Here is a 10,667-nt window from a genome sequence, read left to right as displayed (position 1 = left end):
ATTTCAACTAAAAAAAAAAAAATCAAGGCGGACTGGACTGAGGCCCTAAAAATGTCCTGAAACTACTTCCTGTAGAAAATGCATATTATCAAGAGAATGAGCAGCCCACTGGGAGCAGACTGCTCCCTACCAAAAGGGGGCGCCATGGGATACTGGAGCCATGCCGTCAGGGAGTTAACCAGGAAGAGGGAAGAGTTCCCCCTGAGTCGGGGCACTTGCAAGGGGCAGAAGTGAGAGCTTCATGCAGAGCACATCCCCAGCTTCCAGGAGGTTCGGCACCGCCTCCCGCTGTGGGCCGTGCCTCAGCCTCAACCCGCCAGGTCCTGAGACAGGAGGTGGGCTCTGGGGGCATGGGGCCCTTAACCTTGACAAGCGTTTTCCTCTCCTAGTACTTGAGTCACACGCTGGATTCCAAATAGAAGTGTTCTCAAGCAACTTGATAAAAAGAGAATGAGGGTGAGAGAAGGCATTTCCAGAGGTGCAAGTTCTTAGATACTGACTGTTTTCACATGGAAAGGGATACTAAGAGCTGGCAGAGAGACAGTGAGATGCAACAGAGAGGAACACATGGCTGAAAATGAGCTTTGGAAAAGTACACAGACACATGCTTGCACACACAAACACACCCACACATGTGCATGGAGAGAGCCGTGCGCATGCCCACACACGTGTATATGAGTACCCAGAGTTCAGGTGAAGCACCGTTAGAACTTTGTCTTTTCTAAAGGAGGAGGAGAATGCGTACGGGTTCAGAAATAAAAATGTAAATACATATTTTAAGCACGAGATCAAGTGCCTAAAATGAGCAATGGAATAACTCCCAACATGCCTGGTGTAATTAAATGAAAGAAAACCTTTTCAGCTTTACTGAGGTATAATTGACAAAATTGATGCTGTAAAGAGCAATATTGCATAGGAACCTGGAATGTTAGGTCCATGAATCAAGGCAAATTGGAAGTGGTCAAACAGGAGATGGCAAGAGTGAATGTCGACATTCTAGGAATCAGCGAACTAAGATGGACTGGAATGTGTGAATTTAACTCAGATGACCACTATATCTACTACTGTGGGCAGGAATCCTTCAGAAGAAATGGAGTAGCCCTCATGATCAACAAGAGAGTCCGAAATGCAGTACTTGGATGCAATCTCAAAAACGACAGGATGATCTCTGTTCTTTTCCAAGGCAAACCATTCAGTATCACGGTAATCCAAGTCTATGCCCCAACCAGTAACGCTGAAGAAGCTGAACGATTCTATGAAGACCTACAAGACCTTTTAGAACTAACACCCCCAAAAGATGTCCTTTTCATTATAGGGGACTGGAATGCAAAAGTAGGAAGTCAAGAAACACCTGGAGTAACAGGCAAATTTGGCCTTGGAGTACAGAATGAAGCAGGGCAACAGCTAATAGAGTTTTAACAAGAGAACACACTGGTCATAGCAAACACCCTCTTCCAACAACACAAGAGAAGACTCTACACATGGACATCACCAGATTGTCAACACCGAAATCAGATTGATTATATTCTTCACAGCCAAAGATGGAGAAGCTCTATACAGTCAGCAAAAACAAGACATGGAGCTGACTGTAGCTCAGTTCATGAACTCGTTATTGCCAAATTCAGACTTAAATTGAAGAAATTAGGGAAAACCACTAGACCATTCAGGTATGACCTAAATCAAATCCCTTATGATTATACAGTGGAAGTGAGAAATAGATTTAAGGGACTAGATCTGATAGACAGAGTGCCTGATGAACTATGGACGGAGGTTCATGACTTTGTACAGGAGACAGGGATCAAGACCATCCCCATGGAAAAGAAATGCAAAAAATCAAAATGGCTGTCTGAGAAGGCCTTACAAATAGCTGTGAAAAGAAGAGAAGGGAAAAGCAAAGGAGAAAAGGAAGGATATTCCCATCTGAATGCAGAGTTCCAAAGAATAGCAAGGAGAGCTAAAAAAGCCTTCCTCAGCAATCAATGCAAACAGAGGAAAACAACAGAATGGGAAAGACTAGAGATCTCTTCAAGAAAATCAAATGTACCAAGGTAACACTTCGTGCAAAGATGGGCACAATAAAGAACAGAAATGATGTGGACTTAATAGAAGCATAAGATAGTAAGAGATGGCAAGAATACACAGAAGAACTGTACAAAACAGATCTTCATGACCCAGATAATCACGATGGTGTGATCACTCACCTAGAGCCACACATCCTGGAATGTGAAGTCAAGTGGGCCTTAGGAAGCATCACTATGAACAAAGCTAGTGGAGGTGATGGAATTCCAGTTGAGCTATTTCAAATCCTGAGAGATGATGCTGTAAAAGTACTGCACTCAAGATGCCAGCAAAGTTGGAAAACTCAGCAGTGGCCACAGGACTGGAAAAGGTCAGTTTTCATTCCAATCCCAAAGAAAGGCAATGTCAAAGAATGCTCAAACTACCGCACAAGTGCCCTCATCTCACACACTAGTAAAGTAATGCTCCAAATTCTCCAAGCCAGGCTTCAGCAATACGTGAACCGTGAACTTCCAGATGTTCAAGCTGGTTTTAGAAAAGGAAGAGGAACCAGAGGTCAAATTGCTAACATCCACTGAATCATCGAAAAAGCAAGAGAGTTCCAGAAAACATCTATTTCTGTTTTATTGACTATGCCAAAGCCTTTGACTGTGTGGATCACAATAAACTGTGGACAGTTCTGAAAGAGATGGGAATACCAGAGCACCTGACCTGCCTCTTCACAAATCTGTATGCAGGTCAGGAAGCAACAGTTCGAACTGGACATGGAACAACAGACTGGTTCCAAATAGGAAAAGGAGTATGTCAAGGCTGTATATTGTCACCCTGCTTATTTAACTTACATGCAGAGTACATCATGAGACCAGCTGGGCTGGATGAAACACAAGCTGGAATCAAGATTGCTGGGAGAAATATCAACAACCCCAGATATGCAGATGACACCACCCTTATGGCAGAAACCAAAGAAGAACTAAAGAGAGTCTTGATGAAAGTGAAAGAGGAGAATGAAAAAGTTGGCTTAAAACTCAACATTCAGAAAACTAAGATCATGGCATCTGGTCCCATCACTTCATGGCAAACAGATGGGGAAACAGTGGAAACTGTGTCAGACTTTATTTTTTGGGGGCTCCAAAATCACTGCAGATGGTGATTGCAGCCATGAAATTAAAAGACACTTTCTCCTTGGAAGGAAAGCTATGACCAACCTAGATAGCATATTAAAAAGCAGAGACATTACTTTGCTAATAAAGGTCTGTCTAGTCAAGGCTATAGTTTTTCCAGTAGTCATGTATGGATGTGAGAGTTGGCCTATAAAGAAAGCTGAGCACCAAAGAATTAATGCTTTTGAACTGTTGTGTTGGAGAAGACTCTTGAAAGTCCCCTTGACTGGAAGGTGATCCAACCAGTCCATCCTAAAAGAGATCAGTCCTGGGTATTCATTGGAAGGACTGATGCTGAAGCTGAAACTCCAATACTTTGGCCACCTGATGTGAAGAACTGACTCATTTGAAAAAATCCGGATTCTGAGAAAGATTGAGCACAGGAGGAGAAGGGGACTACAGAGGATGAGATGGTTGGATGGCATCACGGACTCAATGGACATGAGTTTGGGTAAACTCTGGGAGTGGTGATGGACAGGGAGGACTGGCGTGCTGCGATCCATGGCGTCGCAGAGAGTCAGACACGACTGAGTGACTGAACTGAACTGAACTGAATCGACAAAAATTGTATGTGTTCCACATGCACAGCTTGACGTTCTGACTTTTGTCTATGCTGTGAAATAAGTACCGCAGTCATGCCAATTATAATTAGCGTGTCCATCAGCTCCTGTAGTTCACCTTGGTTTGTGGGTCTGGTGAGGACTCTTCTGGGCTACTCTCTGAGCAGGATTGAGTCTACAGTAGAGTAGGGTCAGCTCTAGTCACATCGCTGCACATCAGGTCTCCAGAACTTACTCATCGGTGTCCAGGAAACTTTGTTCCCCGTGACCAGCACCTTCCCGTTATCCCCTTCCAGCCTCTGGGGACTACATTCTCCTCCGTTTAGCCGAGTCTGTTTTAGATTCCACACTCAGTGAGCTCTTGCTGCGTTTGCCTGTCTGTGTCTGGCTTACTTTACTCGACATAATGTTCTCCAGCTTCACCCATGTTGTCTCAAAAGGAGGGATTCCCTTTTTTTAAAGGCTGAGTGAGACTCCATTGTGTGTGTGTGTGTGTGTGTGGCATTTTCTTTGTGCATTTATCTATCGACACACATCCAGGTTGTGGCCGTATCCTGCTACTGGGAACAACACTGCAGAACACAGGAGTGCAGATACGTCTCTGAGGTCCTGGCTTCTTCTTTGGATACATATCTGTGGGGAGCAAGCTCCACCCATGACAAAGGTCATGAGGAAGGAGGCTTGGCATACGCAAAGGCGGGATCAAGCCTCAGGGGTCTCCCTGGAAATTCTCGAGCATCTTCCCCCAAAACCAGTCTGCCTACTTTCTGCTTTATGCTTTCACCTACACCTCTGACTTTACGGGGGGCTGTCCCCCACTACCTCTCTCTGAAAAAAGAGTTAGCTTACAGCTCCAGTTAATAATTCCTGGGTGTGACAGTGTTTCAACCTACAAACTCCTTTCAAAATCCTCTAGCCTGCCTGAATAGGTTTTTCTGGCCACATGTGATTGTTCAGAGCCTCCCAACTGTGAGAGGCAGATGTTCTAAACTGTCTAAACTCAGATTCTCTGGAGTAGTTAAAAGATTGATTAGAAATTGTATTGGTGAAGGGTTTTTCACTGGTTGGGCCAATGTTTGCTGCTAAGTCTCCATACTCCTTACCTACTGTGTCCTTGGCAGTGTATTGATTGATATAATGGGTGTATAGAAATGTAAGTAGTAGCCTCAATGTTTGTAACCTTGGACCCTTGAGTTAATTCTTTTCTTGATTGAGCCCACCTCACCTTTGCCCTATAGGAATGCAGCTTTGTCCAATGCTTTTTTGGAGGCTGGTGCCTGACTTTGGAATAATCACCTTTAGAGAAAAATAAGTTTCTTAAAATGTTAACAGGCCTCCTGGCCAGAAGATGATGTAATTCACCTGAACTTTTGCATATGATAAGTTTGAAAGCCTGGCTTCGATTAGGACCAGGAGCTGCTGTCCTTGCATGACTCCACCCCTTCCCCCATTATCCTCTATGCACAACTTAAGGTATAAAAACTACTTTGGAAAATAAAGTGCGGGCCTTGTTCACCGAAACATGGTCTCCCCATGTCGCTCTCTCTCCCAAATTCTGGCTGAGTCTCCATCTGGAGCGTGGAACCCGCCATGCTTGCTAATTATGCCTGGGCTTCTAAGATTCGACCCGGGAGGCCTCATCATCTCCTCTCCTTTGGGAGAACTGAAGGATGCCTGCGGCCTACATAAGTGGTGCAAACTTGTTGTCTTGAAGTTTTATTGGTCTCCCGCGTAAACCAAGCTACTCAGCCTCTTTTCTCCACTGAATTTCCTCACTGAGCTATCCTCATTCTATTACTCTTTATATCTTTGATAAATATTTAAATAAATAGGTCGCCTATGCGGTCTCTCCTTCGAATACCCTGGATCAGCCGGGGCTGGACCCTGACACATACCCTAGAGTGGAATTGCTGGATCATGTGGTAGGTGGTTCTACGTTTAGTTTTTTGGGGAAACTCCACACTGCTTTCCACGGTGGCTGCACCGACGCCTTCCCAAACACCATGCACAAGGTTCTCTTCCCTCCGCATTTTGGCAGCACCTGTCTTTTTCCTGGGAGTCGAGTGTGTGTAACACGTGCAGTGACATCTCACTGGCTCCGGCGTGTGCTCCCGTGAGGACTGGTGGATGTTGAGCGCCTTTCCATGTCCTGTTTGGTCATTTGGACGTCGTCTTTTGAGAGATACCTGTTCAGGTCCTGTGCCCATTTAAAAACCGGGTTGGTGTTACTTTGGGTTGACTTGTGTGAGCTCCTTGTATATTTGAGAAGTAGCTCCTTATCAGATGTGTGGTTTGCACACATCTTCTCCCATTGCATCCATTGCCTTTCCTGTGACTGTTTCCTTTGTTGTGTGGGTTTTGTTTACCGGACTGCCCCTGGTCTGGTTCTGTCTTTGCTGCCTGTGCTTTGGGTGTCATATCCAAAGAACCCTTGTCCACACCATGTCACGATGCTCCCCCTGTGTCTTCCTCTTGTTCTTTCATCGTTTCCGGCCCTGTGTCTCTGCTGCGTTTTGAGATGATTTCACTTATAGTTTGAGCTGAGGGTCTAGTTTTGTCCTCCTGCCTGCTGTCATCTGGCTCTTCCAGCACCGTTTATTGAAGGGATTTTCCCACTGTGTTCTGGGCACCCCAGTGGAAGATCAGTTCACTGAAGCTCCTCAAGATAATTACTGTTATCTACCTCTTCCAGCAGGAGAAGGCCATGGCACCCCACTCCAGTACTCTTGCCTGGAGAATCCCGTGGACGGAGGAGCCTGGAAGGCTGCAGTCCATGGGGTCGCATAGAGTCAGACACGACTGAGCGACTTCACTTTCACATTTCACTTTCATGCATTGAAGAAGGAAATGGCAACCCCTTCCAGTGTTCTTGCCTGGAGAATCCCAGCAACGGGGGAGCCTGGCAGGCTGCCGTCTATGGGGTTGCACAGAGTCGGACACAACTGAAGCAACTTAGCAGCAGCAACAGCAGAAGCAGCTCTTCCAGCACCGTTTATTGAAGGCATTGTCCTTTACCATTCTCTGTTCTTGGCACCTTGTGGAAGATCAATTCACTGAGCTGCTTCGGGACAAGTGTTTTCCGTGATAAGGGAGCTCATAGATCTCCTGTTTTCTTGCCATTTCTCTGCTTCCCTGGGCAGAGTCATGGTTCCCGATTCTCAGTGTTTCTTGTGGCTCTGCTTTGCTGTGTGTGCGCTGGGAGAAGCAGCCGCCTCCTCTTGGATATATGGTGGGATTTTGCCCCCAGCCCAGTTAGAGATTCTGTAGCCTCGGAGACGTGCTCTGTGGACATGAGGCTCCCCCACCCTCCCGTCCGGGGAACGATGCTGTGCCCCCGCCCCGTTGTGCCCCTGCCCTGAAGGAGAAGTCTGAGGACCCCGTGCTCCTCTAAGCCCCGAGGCAGAGCCGGCCGCACAGAGCCCCGTCCCTTCTCTTCCTGCTTTGTGGCCCCAAGTGTGTCTGTGGCCTGGTGCTCTCGCGAGGCGGTCTCTGAGGCAGCGGCCCGGAGCCTGGGGACGTGGCGCGGCTGCATCCACTGTCCTCCTGAGGAGGAGGGGCCTGGGCCCAAGGAGGGTCCTCTCAGCGCTGAGCTCTGCCAGCTTGTGGGAGGGGAGACAGGGAAACAGAACCTCCTCCGTTTATCCTTTTGAAGTGGTTCTTCTTGCTTTTTTTGCTCATCCAAGGTGTTGCAGCTCACTAGCTGGATTCTTCAGTTTGCTTAAAGGTCATTAGGCCCAAATAATCCCGGTTTATCAGTGTTTCTGTGCGAGGTGAGGGCTGGGACTTCCCGATCTGCCATCTTGCTTAAAGCGCTGATTAAAATTTCTGAAATGTGTCACAGTGAGGCCAGAAATGGAAAACAGAAACGATAGTTAACTAGTGTGCGTGCTCAGTCACTACAGCCATGTCTGACTCTTTGCGACCCACGGCCTGTAGCCTGCCACGCCCCTCTGTGCACGGGATTCACCAGGCAGGAATACTGGAGGGGGTGGCCATGCCCTCCTCCAGGGGATCTTCCCCACCCGGGGATTGAACCCAAGTCTCTTACGTCTCCTGCACTGGCAGGTGGGCTCTTCACCCCTAGTGCCCCGTGGGAAACCCTGATAGTCCACATACACAGGGAAAACCGAGACGAGTAAGCAGGTATCTTGCGCTGTTTTTGAATGAGAGAAACGGAGTGATGGTAGGCTGCACTCGGGCTCCCCAGGCGGCTCAGTGGTAAAGAATCTGCCTGCCAGCACAGGACGTGCAGAGACTCAAGTTCGATCCGTGGGTGGGGAAGATCCCCTGGAGAAGGACATGGAAGCCCACCTCAGTATTCTTACCTGGAGAATCCATGCCCAGATGAGCCTGGCAGGCTACTGTCTGTGGAGTCACAAAGAGTTGGACATGACTGAGCACAAGCGCGGGCACACAGACACACAGACACACACACACACACACACACGAAGAGACTGCAGACCCAGACAACCCACCTGCCCACTCCCCAGACCAGGTGCCCCCTCCCTCGGTTCTGTAGTTTGTGTGTGCAGTCTTCAGGGTTTTGTAAATGCAGTATCACATCATCTGCATACAGGGACAGTTTTGCCTCCTTCCTGCCCCAAGTTGAATCCTTTTTTTTTTCCTTGCCTGATTGCTATGACTAGGACTTCCAGTGGTGTGTTGAACACAAATGGTGAGAGTGGGCGTCCTTACCTTGTCCCAGAGCTCCAGAAAGGCTTTCCGCTTGTTACCTTTGAGGACTGTGTTGACTGTGTGCTTGTCATAAATCGGTTTTATTACGTTGAGATGTCTTCCCTCTGTACTCTGGCGAGAACTTTTATGATGAATGGATGTTGCATTTTATCAGTGCTTTCTCTGAACCTATTAAGACGAGCATGTTGTTTTGTCTTTTCTCTTGTTGATGTGGTGACTTACATTGATCGATTTGCACATGTTGAATTATCCTTGTGACTCTGGTATGAATCCAAGTTGATCATGGCGTGTGATTCTTTTTGTGTGTAGTTGAATTCGGTTAGCTAATATTTTGTTGCCCATTTTGCGTTTATGTTCATAAAGCGCTCTGTTCTGTAACTTCTTTTTTGATTGTGTCTTTGTCTGGTTTAGGTATCGGCGTGACGGTGGCTCATAGAAGGACTTTGGGAGTGTTTCGTCCTCTTCAGTCTCCTGGGAGAGTGTGAAGAGGGTCATGTAAGTTCCTCTTTGTCAGTCTGGTAGAAGTCCTCCGTGAAGCCATCCAGTTCTGGCCTCTGGTTTGCATGGAGTTTCAATTGGTGTTATTACAGATTCTGTGTCGCTTCCATTGGCCGGTCTGTTCAGGCTGTCTGGGTCTTCTTGCCTCCGTTCTGGTGGGCTGTGTGTCTCTAGAGACTCGTGCATGTCTTCCAGGTTTGCTGTCGGATGGCTGAGCACACAGTGGTTCTTAGTACTCTCTTATAAACTTTTGTATCTCTGAGGTATCATTTTTTAAAAATTGATTAGTTTTGGCTGTGCTGGACTTCCCTGGTGGCTAAGATGGTAAAGAATCTGCCTGCTACTTGGGAAAACTGAGTTTGATCCCTTGGTGGGGAAGATCCCCTGGAGGAGGGCAATGCAACCCACTCCAGTATCTCACCTAGAGAATCTCATGGACACAGGAGCCTGGTGGCCTCAGTCCATGTGGTCGCACAGAGTCAGACATGCCTGAGGGACAGACAGTGCTGGGTCTTCCTCGCTGCCTGGAGGAGCCTGGTGGGCTACAGTCCATGCAGTCACAGAGTTGGACATGCCTGAGGGACAGAGGATGGTGCTGGGTCTTCCTCGATGCCCAGGGGCTTTCCTCCCATTTAGCTGAGCACAGGAGGGTTTTCCCTTCTCTGTGGTGCCTGGGTTCCTCGCTTTGATGGTGTGTCTTGTCACAGGGCACGGCTCTGGGCCCACGGGCTCAGCATTTGCGGCCGGCGGGGATCTTCTCGCAGCAGGGATGGAACCCGCGTCCCCTGCGTTGGCGGCTGGATTCTTATCCGCCAAGCCACCAGGGAAACCCGGTAGCTGCTCTTGTTCCTTCCATCTCAGTTCTTATTTTGTGTATTGAGTCCCACGTTGTTCCCTTTTGAATTTGATGTGATGGACTGGACTCCTACGGTCGTGTTTCACTTATTCACCATCATGCTTGAAAACTGACCTGTGTTCCTGTAGCAGTCCAGCTTTGTGCATTTTTTGTATAAAATTCTGTCGCATATATACACACCAAACCATTCATTTTGGTGAAAGTGATTTCTGTAACTTTTTCTACTGTGAACAACCCACGTGTCCTTTTTCTCCTTGTACACGCATGGCTGTGCACGCATCTTCCTCTGGGTTATACAACTGTGGGCCAGCGCTGTGTCTCTTCCCTTTAACTGAGAGTTGCTGTCGACTCTCCAGATTGACCGGGCTGATGAGTACCCCTGCCCATGATGTGCTGGGATTCGTCAGAGTCAGCCTTGTCTCCTCCATGGTTTTCTCTTTCCCTCTCTTACAGATGAACTAGGAGGTGGGCATGTCATTTCAGGGTCCCTGGGGCATAAAACTGAGGTGCAGACGATCCTATGTGATTGTAATGAGAAGGACACATCTGTGCCCATGGGGCCATCGTGGGGGCTGGCTGCACCAGACTCGGCCTGTAGGAAAGTCCACCTGCTCCTTCCTTCCCACCCGGCCTTCAGCGCGTTCACCCAGGCTCCTTGAGGTTGGCCACAGAGTGCGTTGGCCCCAAAGAGACACACAGTTCACACTGGGCCCTTTAAGCATTTATTGCCTGATGATTTTGTCTATGCTGGAGCTGTGTTGCTGCGGGGGTGTGTCTGGTTGTGTAGTGGGGCTGTTCCCTCGCTTTGGTGTCTGGGCTTCTGCAGCACTGGCGTCTCTGGTGGTGTGCGGGCTCCAGGACGTGCCAGCCTCTGTCGCT

The 10,667-nt window shown here is 48.0% G+C and overlaps 1 protein-coding gene across 1 annotated transcript in view; it reads right to left on the bottom strand.

The window, feature by feature from the left end:
* LOC109572044 (leukocyte immunoglobulin-like receptor subfamily B member 3) overlaps window positions 1–10,667 on the bottom strand; it is a 62,258-nt gene that overhangs the window by 27,108 nt on the left and 24,483 nt on the right. The window lies entirely within an intron of this gene.

Source organism: Bos indicus, chromosome 18 (assembly GCF_029378745.1).
Source record: "Bos indicus isolate NIAB-ARS_2022 breed Sahiwal x Tharparkar chromosome 18, NIAB-ARS_B.indTharparkar_mat_pri_1.0, whole genome shotgun sequence".
Taxonomy (NCBI): domain Eukaryota; kingdom Metazoa; phylum Chordata; class Mammalia; order Artiodactyla; family Bovidae; genus Bos; species Bos indicus.
The sequence above is the reverse complement of the archived record's forward strand: the minus strand, read 5'-3'. Positions and strand labels throughout refer to the sequence as shown.